Here is a 17,566-nt window from a genome sequence, read left to right on the forward strand (position 1 = left end):
ATCTTTATAGCAATGAACATGTTAGGAATGCCAAGACACACTTCTCCAATAGGCATCTGAATAAGTGCCAGTATTTAAATGGTCAGCCAATCTTCTCAAAGTCACCAAAACAAAATATTTCAACTCCAAGTGTGATGTACCACCACTTGCTTCCTGCCAGAGTTATATCCTACTGTATAGACACTAGCTGATTGTTTTATAGGGAGTCATAGACAGAGAGGTGGGGGCACCAAGAGAGAGGACCCAACCCCAAGTGGACCATACTTGGTCATCTCACAACGGAGGGAGGCAGCTCACAGGCATATATTTAAAATAACTAGAAAATTAAGACTAAGAAAGCATTTGTTGCATCACTTTGAACAAATGTAGACTGAAGGAAAAAATAAAAGTCAAATTCCTACTCAGTGGTAAAATGTGAAGCAAGATTTATTCACATCTGATTGAGTCACATTTTTTTCTTCTGGAGAAAAATTTTTAAAAAGAACAGAGAAAAAATGCCAGAGCTAATTTTCCAGAACTCCACATGTGATGGGAAAACAATACTTTTAGTCTATATAAAATAAAGCAGAAAAATAGGGGAAGAAGAAAAACAGGTAATTCTCTTAAGTGTAGTATATTAAGTTTTCTTTAAATCTTCAGTAATTCTTTTTAGAAAAACAAAATATTTGCCCAATCTTATACATTCTACTGATTGCTAATTTTTGCATTCAAGAATCTGGTTTACAATAAATAATAGGCTGTCATAAGAACCTAAAATCAGATTATCAGAATGAATTTTGTTATTTTATATTAGGAAAATAGGTTTATGTTGTATTTATTTGGCATGTGGACACAAAGAAAGCTATGGGAAAATTAAAGAAGTAATAATGCTAAAGAATAATCAGGAAAAAGAAAAAAAGCTGGTAAAATAATAAGATTCAGGTCGTTGCCTAAATGTAAGTAGAAATCAGTGTGGTATATGGTATATTCACTGAGGAAATTCTCAAAAAACTTAAACTGTTTAATACTTCCTGGAAAATGGAAGTGAACCTTCATCAAAAATACATTAGAACTTCAGTGAAGACCAAAAAGCAAAGAATACTAAGAGATTTTACTAATAGAGTAGGTTATAGAGGTCACTATTAAGTCTTATTTTAATGAAAGGTAATCTCAGCAAGAAAGTAAAATGTGCAAAGAAGTGAATGTCTGAGATTGTAATGGAAAAAGAAGCTTTATTTGCATAATGATTGCCATCTCTCCTATCTGCTGCGTTCACATCAAAAGAGCAAAACTCATCATTTAACTATAATGAGGGACATTTCAAACATGCCAATTTAGTCAGTATTTAAATTTCTTTTTCAGATAGCAAGTCCGCTTGTCATAAACTACTATTTGCCAAGAAGATTTTGAAGATATAGTGACTTTTTAGATGCTAAATCAGTTGATGTATACAAGTGGAAAATAAATTATACAGGAAGTGATATGCAATAAACATTTCTTTCTCAGAAGAAAATGCACTCCATATGTGTACGCACGTCCTCTCATTCAGTGATGTTTGTAAGTGCAAGGCACAGAAACCGAATGTCTATCAGTAGATGTCTGTATCCACAGAAGGAAATTCTATGTTGGTATTTTTTTAATAGGGTATTTTCTACATTTACTAATGTGAAAAGAGACCCACAGGACATTGCTAAATGAGCACGTAAGTTATAGAACTGTTAAATATCTTGCTATTTAAATAAAAAGTTTCAGAAGGTAGATAGATGACACGATGATAATGATGGGTCGGTGGGTAGATGGATGGACAGACAAACGGAGTTAGTGTTTGAAGTCAGGGAGATGCTGATTTTGATTATGCATAGAAAGTATGAGGGAGCAGGATTCACTCAAATATTACTAGTGGCTTCCACAGAGGAAGTAATGCTAAAGAGGGATTGTATGGAATTGGAGGATTTAACTATTCCTATTACATATTTTAGAGCAGCTTTTTTCTATATATTATATACAAATTTTATAATATGAAAAACAAATAAAATTAAACTAAGAAGCTTTACAATGTCTATGAATACTGTTAAACCTGTAGTCATAGTTAATGCTGATCTAATAAATATACATTTTCAGACTCCATTTTGTTCTGCACTTACAAAGCAGAAATTTCACAAAAGTAAATGCCATAATAAGAATATGTGGAATAGCAATCATTTTTTCTTAAAATCAGGTTTTCAGAATACCAATATCAAAATCTTCTGGGATGTTTATTAAAATTGCAGACACTGGGCCCACCCCATACCTAATGAAGCAAAACTAGGAAACAAGGTTTTTGAAATCTTTAAATTAAAAAATATTTCTCAAAGTTATTTCTGATGAAAAAAGCCTGAAAAAATGGCTATAGAAAATATAAAAATATAAAGATGTGTCATGAGGAGAGACTTCTATTTTAAGCAAGGATGTAAATGGTTGGATATCGTCATGATGCCTGCGGTAAGTTTTGCCAGTCTGTGTTGCATAACAGAAAACCTCTCCAAAACCATGTGACTTGTACCAATGAACATTAATTTCTCACTCAAGCTAAATATGGTGGTGGGTCAGCTATAGCTCTACCCCAAGCTGCCACTTTGGCTCTACAATTCCTCTCTCTGTAGGACCAGGGTGAAGAAGAAACCTATCTCTGGATGTACTCTTATAAGGAGAGATAGGAAATGCAGGGAATCAAGACAACCAGCTCAAATAAACTTCAAGTTCTGTTTGGGAATAGCATTTGTCATGCTCACCTACATTCCAATAGCCAAAGAATATCCTACGGCCAGATCCAACTATAGGGCAAGGGAATGAGACATTTTTCTAAGTCATATTCAAAGGGAAAGAACATGAAATTATCTCACAGTGATAGAGCAGTGAGTTGTGAAAAATAACGCAGCCTACCATACAAGGAATGGTTGGAGGAAGGTAGTCTGGAAATTACTTTATGAAAAATAATTTCCTACATAAAATGCTCATCAACAACATAACATCATGAGGTTTAGATTATATAGAATTTAAGTTACATGAAGCTTCTTTTTTTATTTACTTTTATTTCATTTTAAATTATCTGCCTACCTTCCTACCTTTTTTCCTTCCATGCAACTTTCTATAACTCTGTTGATTTAATTCAAGTGCATTGGCCTAAATGTTTCTATAAGATTACCAATTTCAAATACGTGGTGCTTGCTTAGCATTATATGTGTATGTAGGGGTGTATATTCTTCAAAAACCTAGTCTAAAATAAGTGAAGACAGCACTTCTGAGTTCAAACTTTTGTTGCACAATGCTCCCTGTGAAACTTAGGACAATCAATTTCTTTTGTCTATGTCTTTCTCTATAAAGTAGATATGGTTCTGTAATCCCTACTCGAAAGTGCTACGAGGGTTAAATGAATAAATATAAATTATTTGTAACAATAATGTTTGGCATACGATAGACAAAAAAATGTGTAAATGCTTATTACCATCACATTGTTGTTACAGGTGAAGAAAACTTTTTTCAGAGTAGTCATATAACAAACCTTGAAAGATTTTTTTTAATTTTATTATTTTTATTTATTCATGAGAGACACAGAGAGAGAGAGAGAGGCAGAGACACAGGCAGAGGGAGAAGCAGGCTCCCTGCAGGGAGCCCGATGCGGGACTCAATCCCAAGACCCCGGGGTCACGCCCTGAGCCCAAGGCAGACGCTCAACCCCTGAGCCACCCAGGCATCCCAATCCAAAATAAATTAAAATCCATACCAGTTATGTTTCTAAAAGAAAATTCAGTACATAACAAAGATTAATCCCAAATCAATATAGGCTTAAATATATAAGATTTTTAATCTTTGGAAGCTTGCACATGAACTTTGAATAACATCAAATTATTATAATATTTAGCTTTGAGTCATTTATTTTTATCCTAAATGTCTTTCATTTCTGAAATTCCAGTGTACATCATTCCACTAATACTCATGCTTATAGGAATATTCCTTCTAGCAAGGCCATGTATATAGGGGAGATTTTTTTTCAATGTAACTTAACAACTGTTTATTGGACATCTGGTAATTGCTGGCCTTTTGTTATCTTTTTCAGTTCTACTGACACTTTCATCAAATACACATTATTTGATGGTAAAAAATAGTATGTGAATTTCACCATGGAGTTTTGATTTTCATGTTGCTGACCGACTTCACATTTAAAGTTTATACATGTGAACTAATCTGTCTCTTTCTCATGTTTTAAGCCATCTTCACATCTTAATGTCCAAATGTATTGCAGATTTTTCTACAGACATGGAAATAGAATAATAGCTTCATTTAGTTGAATTTAAAAATAGATCCTAGGTACCTGCATGTCGTAACTGTTGAACCTGTTAGGTAGAATTATGTTGCTCCCCTGCACCAAGTAGCGTCTCATCAGTCCACTCAATCTTATATTATTCCATGCCAGTTTTTGGAGTGTGGTCCCAGTGTCCTGTAAATGCATTTTCCAGAACTATAAAAATCCACAATATATGGTCTCTGCTAATGAATCAACATAATTATGTTTCCATGGTAACCTAGCTTCCAGAGCAAACCACTGTCCATTGCATGATGTGAGAATGAGTGAAAGAAAGTGTTTGAGACTTAAAGGCACGTTTTCAAATGGTTAGGGTTTTTTTTTTTTTTTTTTTTTTTTCATGGCTGTATAGATAATTTGCAACTTTATTACAGGCAGAGATTTTATCAAATATTTCAGTAAAATACCATCTCAATCCGAATGGGAAATTAGAAATCTGAGGGATTGGGTTTATAAAAAAGTCAAAGATCTCATGGATGAGAAAACTGACCATAACTCAACTTCTATTTCTTTTTATTGTCCCCTGCTCTTCTTCTTCGCACCTCTAGTTTTGTTAGTATGGCAATCATGGGGAAATATTTCAGAGTGCCCCATTTTTTTTCAAGGCAAGTGTAAGAGTTTTCTATTTATATATTCTTGTCATCTATTTTATGAAAGCCAGATTTTAGCTGGAAATGCACACAGAATCAAAGTGTTTGACATTAATGGATTTCTTAAGTTATATTATGATAATATCTAGTCATGTTCTATGACGATTGGAATTTTTTGCTTACATGAATGTTCAAGTAGATAAATGCCTTAAATGTTCATAATATAAACTGAGGGTTGCTGGAGGGGAGGTGGTCAGGGGATGAGGTAACTGGATGATGGACACTCAGGCGGGCACATGATGTGATGAGCACCAGGTATTGTAAGCAACTGGTGAATTATTGAACTCTACATCTGAAACTAATGATATACAATATATTGGCTAATTGAATTTAAATTTTAAAAATAATATAAATAAATAAATATCCATAAAATCTGGTGTTCATCCCCATTCTCTCCTCCAGCCAAGCTTAGAAAAAGAAGTTGGAATACGAAGAAGAACAAAATACAATATTTTTGGCTAACTGAACACCGGGCTGCAGAGTTGGTTCTGGAACTCTCTTGATTGAATCACTTCCAGTCTTGGGTTTCAGCAAATCTGTTTTACCAAAGACCAAATATTAATAGATGTATTGAGTGAAATCATTACTAATGTGAATATACAGCAAAATTCTTTGTAGGGATAGTTTGCAGATTAATACTAAAGTATCCAGTCAATTCCTATGCATTCCATTTTCCTCATTCCGTTATGCAATTAAATTGAGGAGCAAGCACCCTTAACATTCAGATAGCAATGCTTCATATTGAACAACACAGTGTGGAATTGGGCTTTTTGGGGAGACCTGCATGATTATTTTAAATTTCATTAGATTTTGGTTTTAAGTCAGCAAGAGTCCTTTCATTATTGTTCCAGTTATTTTCCATGTCCCCAAATGAGTCATTTTCAAAGTGCTTTTAGGCATCAGATTAGCAACCACTATGGTTTTATTCCAGTGAATTCTTCCTAATTCTACACCTATCAAGTGTCGTAGGAGTTTGAAATCTCACTGTTTCAGAAGGTCTTGTAAGAACTATTCTTCCTTCAACTTCTGCATCTTTGGATCACCCACACACAGCTTAATTGGTGATTTTATTATAGAGAAGCTATCTACTAGAAATGATTTCATTTCAGTTTCTTTTCCCCTCTTCTTTCAAATTGACCAGTAATATTTAAAAGTATGGTTGCTATATCAGCCAGTGTCTTGGGCATACTCCAGTGACAGTATTGGAAGAGCTGCCATAGCTGACCCTTAAAAAAAATGTAATGTGATTATAAGAAATAAACCTCTGTGGTTTTAAGTTACTCAGATATGGGCAATTTCATTACTGCAGGATAACCTGGCCTCACTGATCTAAATACTTCAATTGTTAGGCAATTTTGGGGGGGGTCGGATCCTCTTGTATAAAGGATATATACGTATATCATGTGTACCTATGTACGTACATAATAGATTTCTAATAAATATTTGTTGAATGAATGAAATGACACATTAACAAATGGATATACACATATTTCATCCTTCTATTTAGCATTTTTGTGCCTCAAAAATCATAGTTCTAGAAGGAACACTTGTTGCATGAACAAAGGAAAAGTTGGGCAAATATTTACATACAAATTACATTCAAGAGGGAATGTATATTAATAATTCTGAAATTTTGTCCAAATTTAGAATAAGAAAAATATTTTTTTTAAGATTTTATTTATTTATTCATGAGAGACACACACACACACAGAGGCAGAGACACAGGCAGAGGGAGAAGCAGGCTCCTCGCAGGGAGCCTGACGTGGGACTCGATCCCCAGTCTCCAGGATCTCCTGGGCCAAAGGTGGCACTAAACCAGTGAGCCACCTGGGCTGCCCAAGAAAAAGAATTTTAACACATTCAGCTATCTGTAAAACTTTATTACATTGGGTTAGATACATGTAATTTATAAAAAATATATTTTCAAAACTCCTACTTTGGTGATCAAGAGAATTATTGTAATGGCTGATTCCTTAAGATCTTCCTGTTAAAGAAAACATCTAGCATTCATTTGATCTAATTTTGATGACATTTTCTAAAAGCCCAGTGCTTTTTATTCAGCAGTGTGTTTAGCAGTGCCATACCATAATTCATTTAATTTTTGAAGCATATGATTGATATTTCATTACTAATTATAACTTCCAGCTTCTGTTTCGACGGAAGATTTCCATTTACATTAAAAGTCTCAAATTTGAATTGCCAAACAATGATGAGGTTGAAGGAAAATTATCTGATTTTATAACTTAGAGTTGGAAATTACTTAAGATGCATTCTGTGTAAAGCCAGTATCCTTGACATGGCAATTTATAATTTAATATTTTCACTGACACAAACCATTGACCCAAGGATTTTCTTTTCTTGTAGAAAGAGGGGCATCTCTCTTCAGAATAGCCTATTTTGTTGTTTCCATGGAGCTCTCCCGTTCAAGGTACCAAATAAATATCAAAAAAGAAGAATTTAAGAGCATCTTTGGCATACAGTACAAACAATTTCATTAATATTGTCTTCTTTCATTTTTGATGGATTTGGGATAAAGGGCTTTTTGAAATACCTAATATCTACTGAATTCCTGGCTTAAAACTTAATAAATGCAGAACAATGTGCTGTCTACTGAATTTTCTCATTCACACTAGAGAACTCTAATTTAGAAAGGTAACAGTGACCACATGGAAAGTAATTTGATTAAACATAGTGAGATAAGTACTGGAGTGCACAATTCTGTCCAGTAATAATTTGTTAACAGTCTTTAACAACACAAAATATGCAATTTGATTCAATAAAAAGCCCGTTAAGGGAAATTATTCCCTACATCTAATTAATTCGTGTATAATTATCCTCTTGCTTTTCCTTAGATTCTTTAAATGATTATATTATCAGGGTGAGGGAAGTATCAGGTTGTGAGAGTAAATATCACAGGATGTGCTCTGATATCTGTAGTTATCTTTGGGTTCTCCTATCTGCATAGTAAGGAAGAATGACAAACCCTAACATTGACTAAACTGATGGCACTCAATCTCTTCTCTTCTGTCAATGACTTATCGTGAAGAATCAAGAATATAAGCTACGTGTAAGCATTTTGCAGTATTTTTTGAACCACACACAGGCAGTTACATGCTTAAAGTTCTTTTATTTCTATAACCAGAATCTACTACCTATATATAAAATATGAATTTGAGGAGCATTTTAATTGCTGTACTTCAAGGGTAATACTACTTTCTTAGGAATAAAAAGAACCATATAGTCACCTCTTTCCATGCATAAAAAGTGTTATACATAAGTAATGAATATTAATGAAAAGACTGACTGTGACCATGTTGTATTATGAAGTCAGTGAAATTCCTGTCTTAAATGGTGACATTCTGTTTTCTAGACAGCTTTAAAAATCCACTTGATCTCTTCATACTTAAAGCTCCAGAATATCGTAAATTTAACTTTCCAAACTTAATCAAAAGCAAACTTTATTAGATATTAAATCATTCTTTGAATTGGATTTCAATAGTTATGTATCAAAAATAACCCGAAACTGTCAGTCTAAATACTATGTGGCATACCTTTCAGAAGATTTTCTTATAAATCCAAAACAAAAGAAAGTGTTTCCTACATTGTCTATTTTGCTATTCAGGTATAAAAATATAACCATACTTCATTAACCTTGGTTTATTCATGGGAATAACAATATAATATTTTTCTGACTTTTATGGAACATCATGCTGAGAAAGAACAATTGGAGTAAATTATTCGGTATCAGTTTTTGAATCATAATGAATGGCATTGATTTAAATGATATTGTGCATTTTAGATAACTTAAGCACTTTTCCTGCAGTGTATTATTATTTTTTTGTAGGAATATAATTTTTTTCTGAATAGTATTTCTTCCTTTTACTGCAAATAAAAAAGTATGGGTAAGTAATCTTAATATTTTGAAAAGTATCAGTGACCGAATCACCTTAAGTAGCACAGAACAGAACTTTCATGTAATGTGATCAATTGTTCAGAGTATCGTCACGCACACACATTCACAAGCACGCACATGTGTATATATTGTTGTCCACACATTTAGTTTATATACCTTGTTTTTACTTGTCTTTTCACTTATCATATCTTTTTAATTATGGATTTCAATTGTGACTTAAAATTAATCCATATCTGTATCTGTTTGTTGTATTACATTGCAGAGAAGTAAACAATTCATTAGTCTCTCATGAATAAATAAATAAATAAATCTTTAAAAAATAAATATATTAGTAAGCTCAGTAAAGATATGTTTAAATAAATCAGAAAGCTAGCAACAATAAATATTTAATGCTATCTAATATACATACTTAAATTTCCCCAATTGTTTCAAAGATGTCTTTTTTACTGTTGTTTTGTTCAAATCCGGATTTGAAAAGCATACTCATTATATATTTTTGGTATGCTACTCAGTTCTCTTTTATTTTCCTGCAGTGCCTCACCATTTAGTTTTCTGATTCTTGATTTTTTGGAGTAAAAAAAAAAAATCAGAATTCCTATATTTTGGATTTGGCTGATTACTATAGTTTCTACTATAATAATTAAAGAATCTACTAAATATCACATTCTTTCAGCAATCTTCTCATGGGATTTGATTTTTTCTAAGAAGGTTTGTGCACTTTTCTTCAGTACTGACAACCTTGTAGACAGATATTGATTGTCAAAAAGCAAAACAAACCAATCCTAAAACTATTAAGTATAAATTTAACAGAAGATGAACAAAACCTTGCAAAGAAAGTTAACATGGAAATTTTAAAATGAATAAAAATTAAGAGATCAATTTTATGCATGGAAATACCCAACATTTTAAAAAAATCAAGACCCTGTGACTTGTGGGAACTTAGTGAACAGTGTTCATTCCATTGAACTTCCTGAGTGTATGAGATAGTTTTTTTAAATTTTTTATTATTAACAATAATACATTGTGCAGATGACAAAACATACTCTACACAAATAACTGCCTATTTTACTTTCTTACATAATTCTTCTTTCTGGTAAAAATTCTACTTATATTCTTTCCCCACACAGAATTTGGTAGGTTGATTCAAAATTTATATGGACTAAAGAGCAACTAATAGATAAGATGATTTTGAAGAAGAGAAAAAGAGTTTTATTCTAACAGTGAAATCAAAGCTATAATAATTTAACATGCGGTATTTGATAAGTAGACAAATGGATAATTATATAAACCTGAGTCATGGACATCCACATGTATGGAACAATGGGAAAATAATAAATGATTTTGCAGAATTTTCTATATATGATGAGAATCTAGAAGTTAAAACCTTTGAAATTTATAAATACTTCTACCCTTAACTTAGAATTTTGTACTTAAATGAAAAAGAAAGTAAAATTGTACAAAAATTACATGAGGATTTACAAATGAACCATGACATAAAGCGCATGAAGTTCTCACAGGATTTGTTCTGCAGAATGATCCAGACTTAATCTATGAGACATGCAGGGCCATGGCTTTTTTAAAAATTCTTTAACAAATCACGTATCATGCAGCAAGCTGCTTCAAAATTAAGATGAATTCTTCTAGGATTGTGAGAATAGATCTTATGCACAACAGACGAGAATACTTCATAATCTGCCAACAGTGATAATTATAGAATCAGGGAACCTCTAATTGTTATTAGCTATCCACCCTCTCCCCACCACTGAGCAGCATTTCAGGTAATGAAGACCCACCACAGGACATCAGAACGATGAAGCTCATTTTTCAACGGAGCAGCAAAGTACGCAGCATGCATATTACAGACTCTTAGAAACAATAAATAGGAAACACCCCTGTATCTGCAACCGTCTATCTTATGATTGACAGTGATAGAAGTAGATGGAATCTCCTTAATATGTTCCAGAATTTATAAATAGGTTTACAGTATCCATTCTCTCTATAAGTACTTAGGGATGTCCCCATCGATATTTAGGATATCACACTAAACCTTCTTGGCCTACTCCTTGATTTACCCCTTCAAGTCTTTTCCTTCATTCCTTAAATGTAGCCAGCTTGTCAAGGACCTTGCTAGCTTTACTGTATGACTTCTTGAATGAGCCGCTATTTCTAGTATGAGGGCCAACTAGATTTTCTTCAAGAGCTTAGAGCTTCAGAAACAATAAAACAAACAAACAAACAAAAAAAAACCTTTTAGGTGATGTGATTCACATCTTTTCAAATGACCTTTCTTAGCTACCCAGCATTTTCCAAAAACACAACTGAAGGGCATCCCTGAAGACTAGGAAGGATGATAGATTGTAAAGTAGGCAAGACTAAACCTTCTCCCTCTATCAAAAAAAAAAAAAAAAAAAAAACATGGCCATGTGGCTGCTTTATCAGAAGCACCTCTATATTTATGTTTTCAATAATATTCCGTAGATAAGACCATTTCTTTCATCCAATAAGCCCTGCTTTTCTGTACTGTTATTATTATTAATGCGAATAATATTGAGCCTTGGTTCATTATCATGTGCTGTATTTAAGTACTTTGGATCTATCATCTCTTCTGGCCTCACGGGAACCCTATGACGTAGCTTATTATCCTCAAATTTAAAAATGAGAAAAATCAGGATACAGCGATGTATCATAACTGATTAGTGGCAAAGAGTGTTCATTTCATTGAACTTTCTGAGTATGCAAGGTAATTTTTTTATTTTTTAAATTATTAGCAGTAATACATTATGCAGATAACTACAGGAAATAGTCTACAAGGATAAATGCCTATCTTACATTATTACTGATGTTCAGATCTCATCATCCATGATATTATAAAATTAACTGAAAACGAAACTCCTTAAACAAAGTTAATGAGGTTTAAAATGACTATATAGTTCAATTTGTCAAAAATGGATTCATGGTTAAGGAAAGAATAAGGAAGGATTGAGGAGGGGAAACTGGTGTGCTCTTTCTCAAGAGAAGGAAGAGGGCTTATTTGGTGTTCCAACAGAAAATTTAGAGAAGTTTCGTCAAGATGTCCTGCTTTCCCTCCCCTCTCTGCCTCTATTTCTTCCACTTTATCTGTTGCTTTACCACTTTTCAGTATGGCTTTCACTTTTACTTTGCCATTTTGCCCTTTCCTCTTCCTTGCTATATTTTTTTTTATCCTCTTTCTTCTGCTCTTCTTTCTTCCCTTGCCTTCCTCGGTGCAGGATCTGAAAGATCATAGTCGCCTTTGCTAGCTGAGGTTCTCAGCTCTGAAGCTGCTCACATTAGAAAATGAAAAGGTCCCATGCTAGGGTGGCCTGGGCAGAAGCTTACCTGTCCAAACTAATGTGAGATCTTGGAGTAAGGACTGACCGATCAGGAAATAAAGAATGAAGGTTGATTCTCTCCTTGCCTCTCGTTTATTCATTTAACAGGTATTTTGAGAGCTGTGAGATGACAAAACACATATCTTTATGGACAGTGCATCGCATTATTAGTTAAGCAAGTAAATGAAGGTCTTCCGTGCTTATTTGAGACATTAGATGTGCTATTTTACCTTAGTATTAACTATATCTTTTCACATGTTCTCCAATGCTAATATATGTTGTATAATCCCAGGTATCTGAGAAACCAGTGGGTATCATTAAAAGTAGTTTTTCTTTCTTCTGTGACACGTTGCTATTAGCCAGCATTGTCTAATCGGAGACACTAGCCACAGGTGGCCAATAAGCACAAAAATATGGTAGTCCAAATTGATATGTGCTCTAAAAAGTATACTAGATTTAAATGACTTTGTATGAAAAAAATTATTATAAAATATTTCATTCATACATTTTATATAGATAATTTATATGAAGTTTTGGATATAAAGATTAAGTTATATAAATGTCATTAAAATAGCTTCACCTGTTTTTTGTGTTTTTTTTTACTTTTTTTTTAAGATTTTATTTTATTTATTCTTGAGAGACTCAGAGAGAGACGCTGAGACATAGGCAAAAGGAGCAGGAGGCTCCCCGCAGGGAGCCCCTTGTGGGACTCGATCCCAGGACCCCGGGATCATGACCTGAGCCGAAGGCAGACACTCAACCACTGAGCCACCCAGGCGCCCCTCTTTACTTTTTTTTTTTTTTTAAATCATGGTTATTAAAGAATTCAAAGTGACTTATGTGTTCATGTTGTACTTCTCTGGCACAACACTGCTCTAAGGAAAGTTTATATTACCTTTTCTGTTGTGTATGTCACAGGAAGATCCCTACGGTAAAACATTATTCTCAATTCCATATCTGTTCAAGTAAAAATTGTCTTCGTGCAGAAAATTGCAAAGGAAGTGTTAAGGTCTAAGCATTTCTGCATTTATTTATGTCCTCAAATGATACTGATAGATTAGACAAGCATGAGTTCCTGTATAAAAGCAGTCCTCCAGGTCTCCAAGTAGGAGGCTTCCTGAAGTGGATGGGGATCTAAATCTTATTATTCATTCCGCAGCCTGTGCAGATGCATAGTGGTCTGTAGTTCCCCAGGGCCTATTGCAGTCTTTCGCTGAAAATGGTTTAATTTAGTCCAGACCAAGCCAATAACTATCTGTTAAATTTTCCACAAGTTTCAGTGGCGATTTGCCAGACTCTGCTCAAATGGGTTCTCTTCCACTTATTATGGAGCAAGAACACGTGGTGCAAAGGATATTTGGGGATAAGGATGTAAGAGAGTAGTAACAATTCCCTGGCGTCTCCCTAGGTTCTCCAGGGGGCACAGTGGAACCCAGTCTTAAGAGTCAAACATCAGTATTCAAGGATCTCAGAGGTGTCCCTACAGATATGTAAGACAACACCCATAGTAACTTATTTCTATTTCTACTGTACTATAAGGTTTGCACAATTTAGAAAAATGCCCGTAAGTTTCTGATGAACCCAAAACTATCTTTTACAGCCCTGTGGTAGAGTAAAAATCTGGGTTGAATCAAATTTATATTGATGAATATATTGAATCAATTATATTGATTAAATATATTGAATCAATTATATTGAACCAAATTAACCACATTTGTTCACCTTAAACTTAGATTAGATTTCTTAGGTCATTATAGCCTTTTCAGATTGACTTCTTTCACTAAGTGATATGCATTAATTATATAGAACTCCATGTCTTCTTTGTGGCTTATTTCTCTTGTCTCTGAATAATATCCATTTAATGGATATACCACATTTTATCCATTCACTTATTGAGGAATATCTTGGTTACTTTCTGATTGGGGAAATTATGGATAAAACTGCTATAAACATTCATGAATAGACTTTTTGTGGACACACATTTTCAACTCATTTGGGTAAATATCTAAGAGAGCAATTTTTGAATCATATGCTGTGAATATGTTTAGCTTTGTAAGAAACTGCCAGACTGTCTTCCAAAGTGGCTGTATCATTTTGCATTTCCACTAGGAATGAGTAGGAGATCCTGTTGTTTTACATCCTTGCCAGCATGTTGAGCATCTTTACATATGCTCATTTGCCATCTGTCTATCTTAATTGGTGAGGTGTCTGTTCAGATATGTTGCCCACTTAAATTAATTGGACTATTTGGTTTTCATTATTGAATATCAAAAGTTCTTTGTATATTTTGGATACGAGTCTTTTTTTCAGATAGATATTTTGCACATATTTTCTTCCAGTCAATGGCTGCCTTGTCATTCCCTTACAGAACCATTTCCACAAAAAAAAAGTTGTTTAATAAAGTCTACTTTATTTCTTTGATGGATCTTGCCTTTGCTGTCTTATTAAACACTCATCACTAAATCTGAGTTCACCTAGATTTCTCTTTTCTTCTAGAAGTTTTATAGTTTTTCATTTTACATTTGGATTCCATGATCCATCGTCAGTTAATTTTTGTGAAAGCTATAATATCTGTGTCATGATTTTGTTTTCTTTTTGGAATATGAAACTCCAATTGTTCCAGCACCATTTGTTAAAAAGAACAGCAATATCATTGAGGGAGACAGAACATGAAGACTCCTAACTCTGGGAAATGAACTAGGGGTGGTGGAAGGTGTGGAGGGCGGGGGGTGGGGGTGACTGTGTGACGGGCACTGAGGGGGGCACTTGACGGGATGAGCACTGGGTGTTATTCTGTATGTTGGCAAAGTGAACACCAATAAAAAAATAAATTTATTATTAAAAACAAAATAAAAAATAAAAAAAAAATTAAAAAAAGAATAGCCCTGTCCATTGAGTATCTTTGCTCCTATGTCAAAAATCTGTTGATTTGATCTATGCAGACCTATTTCTGAGCACTCTGTTCTGTTCCATTGTCATGTGTATCTATTCTGTCAACAGAATGCTGTCTTGGTTCCGGTAGCTTTAAAGTAAGTTCTGAAGTTGATTAGTACCAGCAATGTCATTCTCCACTTTCCTTCTTTTTATTCAGTGTTCTGTTTTAGAGCCTGTTTATTGATATACACAAAAATAGTTTGCTGACATTTCGATTGGGATTGCTTTCAAACTATATCTCATTTTGAGTAGAATTGACATCGTTACAATATTGACTCTTCCAAAATACAAGCACAGACTATGGAAATACACCGCTATTTATTTAAATCTTTGATTTCTTCCTCATACTTTTTTCCACATATAGATTGCATAGTATATTGTTAGATTTATTCTTAAGTACTTCATGTTTTGATGATATTTTAATGGTGCTATGTTTTCAATTTAATTGTTTGACAGTAGATAGAAATGCAATGAGCTTTAGTATATCAATGCTGTACCTAGTAACTTGATATAATTGCTTATTAGTGGGAAAAGGATTTTCCTTGATTTCTTGAGATTTTATACATAAACATGTCACCTGTGAACTGAGTTTTATTTTTTCCTTCCCAATTTGTGTACTTTTTATTTTTCTTCCTTCTCATATTGCACTAGGACTTCTGTTATGTTAAATAGAAATGTTCACAGGACATATTGCAGCCTTATTTCTCATATTCTAAAGGCAGTATATAGGTTCTTACCATTAAATATGATGTTAGCTGTGAGTTATATGTAGATGTCCTTCAACAAGTGTAGAAGTTCCCCTCTTGTCCTAATGTGATAAGAGTTTTTATCATGAATAAGTTTTGGGTTTTTCAAATGTTTTTCCTGAATCAATTGATATAATCATATGGTTTCTATTCTTGATTCTGTAGATATGGGGTTACATTAATTCATTTTTGAATGTTGAACCAGCCTTCTATACATGTAAATTCCACTTGGTCATAATATATAAATATCTTATACATTGTAAGATTTGATTTGTTGATTTTTATGTGGATTTCACATCTATATTCATGAAATTTTTTTGTGTGTGAGTTTTACTGTTTTTTATTTTTTTATTTATTTATTTTTTTTTTTAGAGAGAGCCATGTGAGAACATGAGCTGGGGAGGAGGGGCAGAGGGAGAGAGCGAAAGAATCTTAAGCAGGCCCCACGCTCAGCATAGAGTTCAATCTAGGGCTCAGTTACGCAACCCTGAGCTGAAATCAAGAGTCAGACAGGACGCTTAACACACTGAGCCACCCAGTTGCCCCAGTAAATTGTGTTTTTTGAGAAATTGGTCCACTTTATTTAAGTTATCAAATTTGTAGACATAAAGTTGTTGTAGTGGTCCTTTATTATCCTTTTAGTGTCCTTGGAATCAGTAGAGAGGACTCTTAGTTCATTTCTGACATTAGTAATTTGTGTTTTCTCTGTTTCATGCACATTTACCTTAGTTATAATTCTATGAATTTTATTAATCTTTTCAAAGAAACAGCTTTTGGTATTGCTGAACTCCTTTATTATTTTCCTATTTCAATTTCATTGATTGTTTATTTTTCCTCTGATTGTTTAAAGGTTAAATTGCACTCTCTTCTCTAGTTTCCTAAAATAGCTTAGATTATTGAATTTACGTGTTTTTTATTTCTAATATATGCATACAGTGCTATAAATTTCACTACTTTTGCTGCTTCTATAATTTAACTTGTATTTTTACTTTTCATTTTGTTCAAAATATTTTTTGAATTTAAGATTTCTTCATTGATCCATGTGTGATTCAGAATCATTGTTTACTCCCCAAAGTATTTTAGGGTTTTCTGGTTTTATTGCTCTTATTGATTTCCAGGTTAATTCCATTGAGGTCTGAGAGCATAGTTTGTATGATCCATATAAGTTCATTAATGTATTTTAGGTCCAGACATGGTCTGTCTTGATAAATGTTCTATGTGAACTTGAGAAAAATATGTTGGGTGTTGTTGGGTGACCTATTCTATAAATGTCATTTACATCCTGTTGATTGGTGGTGTTTGGGTTAACCATATCCTTGCTAATTTTTGGCATGCTCTATCCATCAATTACTGGAAGAGAGATGTTGAAGTATTCAAGTATAATTGTGTAATTTTTTCTATTTCTCTTTGCTCCTCTATTAGTTGTTGCCTCATATTTTTGATGTTCTGTGTTTAGATGTATATATGTTGATTGTTATGTCTTCCTGCAGAGTGGAATCCTGTATCTTTATATAATGCTTCTTTATTTATAATAAGTTTCCTTGTTCTGAAAAATGCCTATCCTAAAATAGTGATTCCAGCTTTTTAAAAAAATTAATGTTATCATTCTCTGTTTACTTTTAAATTATATATGTCTTTATGTTTAAAGTAGT

General features: G+C 33.3%; 1 protein-coding gene and 1 long non-coding RNA gene across 5 annotated transcripts in view; one reads left to right on the forward strand and one right to left on the reverse strand.

The window, feature by feature from the left end:
• The window catches only part of LOC144283592 (uncharacterized), a 277,411-nt gene extending 269,872 nt beyond the window's left edge, over nt 1–7,539 (forward strand). The window contains exon 7 of one of the 2 annotated variants that reach the window (XR_013352145.1): nt 7,336–7,539. This is a non-coding gene — a long non-coding RNA (uncharacterized LOC144283592). Of the gene's footprint in view, nt 1–1,341; nt 1,466–7,335 lie in introns of those variants that run through there. The other variant, XR_013352147.1, reaches the window with a different exon arrangement.
• The window catches only part of LOC144283591 (uncharacterized), an 87,808-nt gene that overhangs the window by 40,440 nt on the left and 29,802 nt on the right, over nt 1–17,566 (reverse strand). For 2 of the 3 annotated variants that reach the window (XM_077847897.1, XM_077847895.1), the window contains exon 2: nt 4,331–4,456. The exons of the other annotated variant lie outside the window; for it this stretch is intronic. The gene's annotated coding sequence lies outside the window, so the exon portion shown is untranslated. The remainder of the gene's footprint in view (nt 1–4,330; nt 4,457–17,566) is intronic. 3 annotated transcript variants of the gene reach the window in all.

Source organism: Canis aureus, chromosome 14 (assembly GCF_053574225.1).
Source record: "Canis aureus isolate CA01 chromosome 14, VMU_Caureus_v.1.0, whole genome shotgun sequence".
In the NCBI taxonomy this organism is placed as follows: domain Eukaryota; kingdom Metazoa; phylum Chordata; class Mammalia; order Carnivora; family Canidae; genus Canis; species Canis aureus.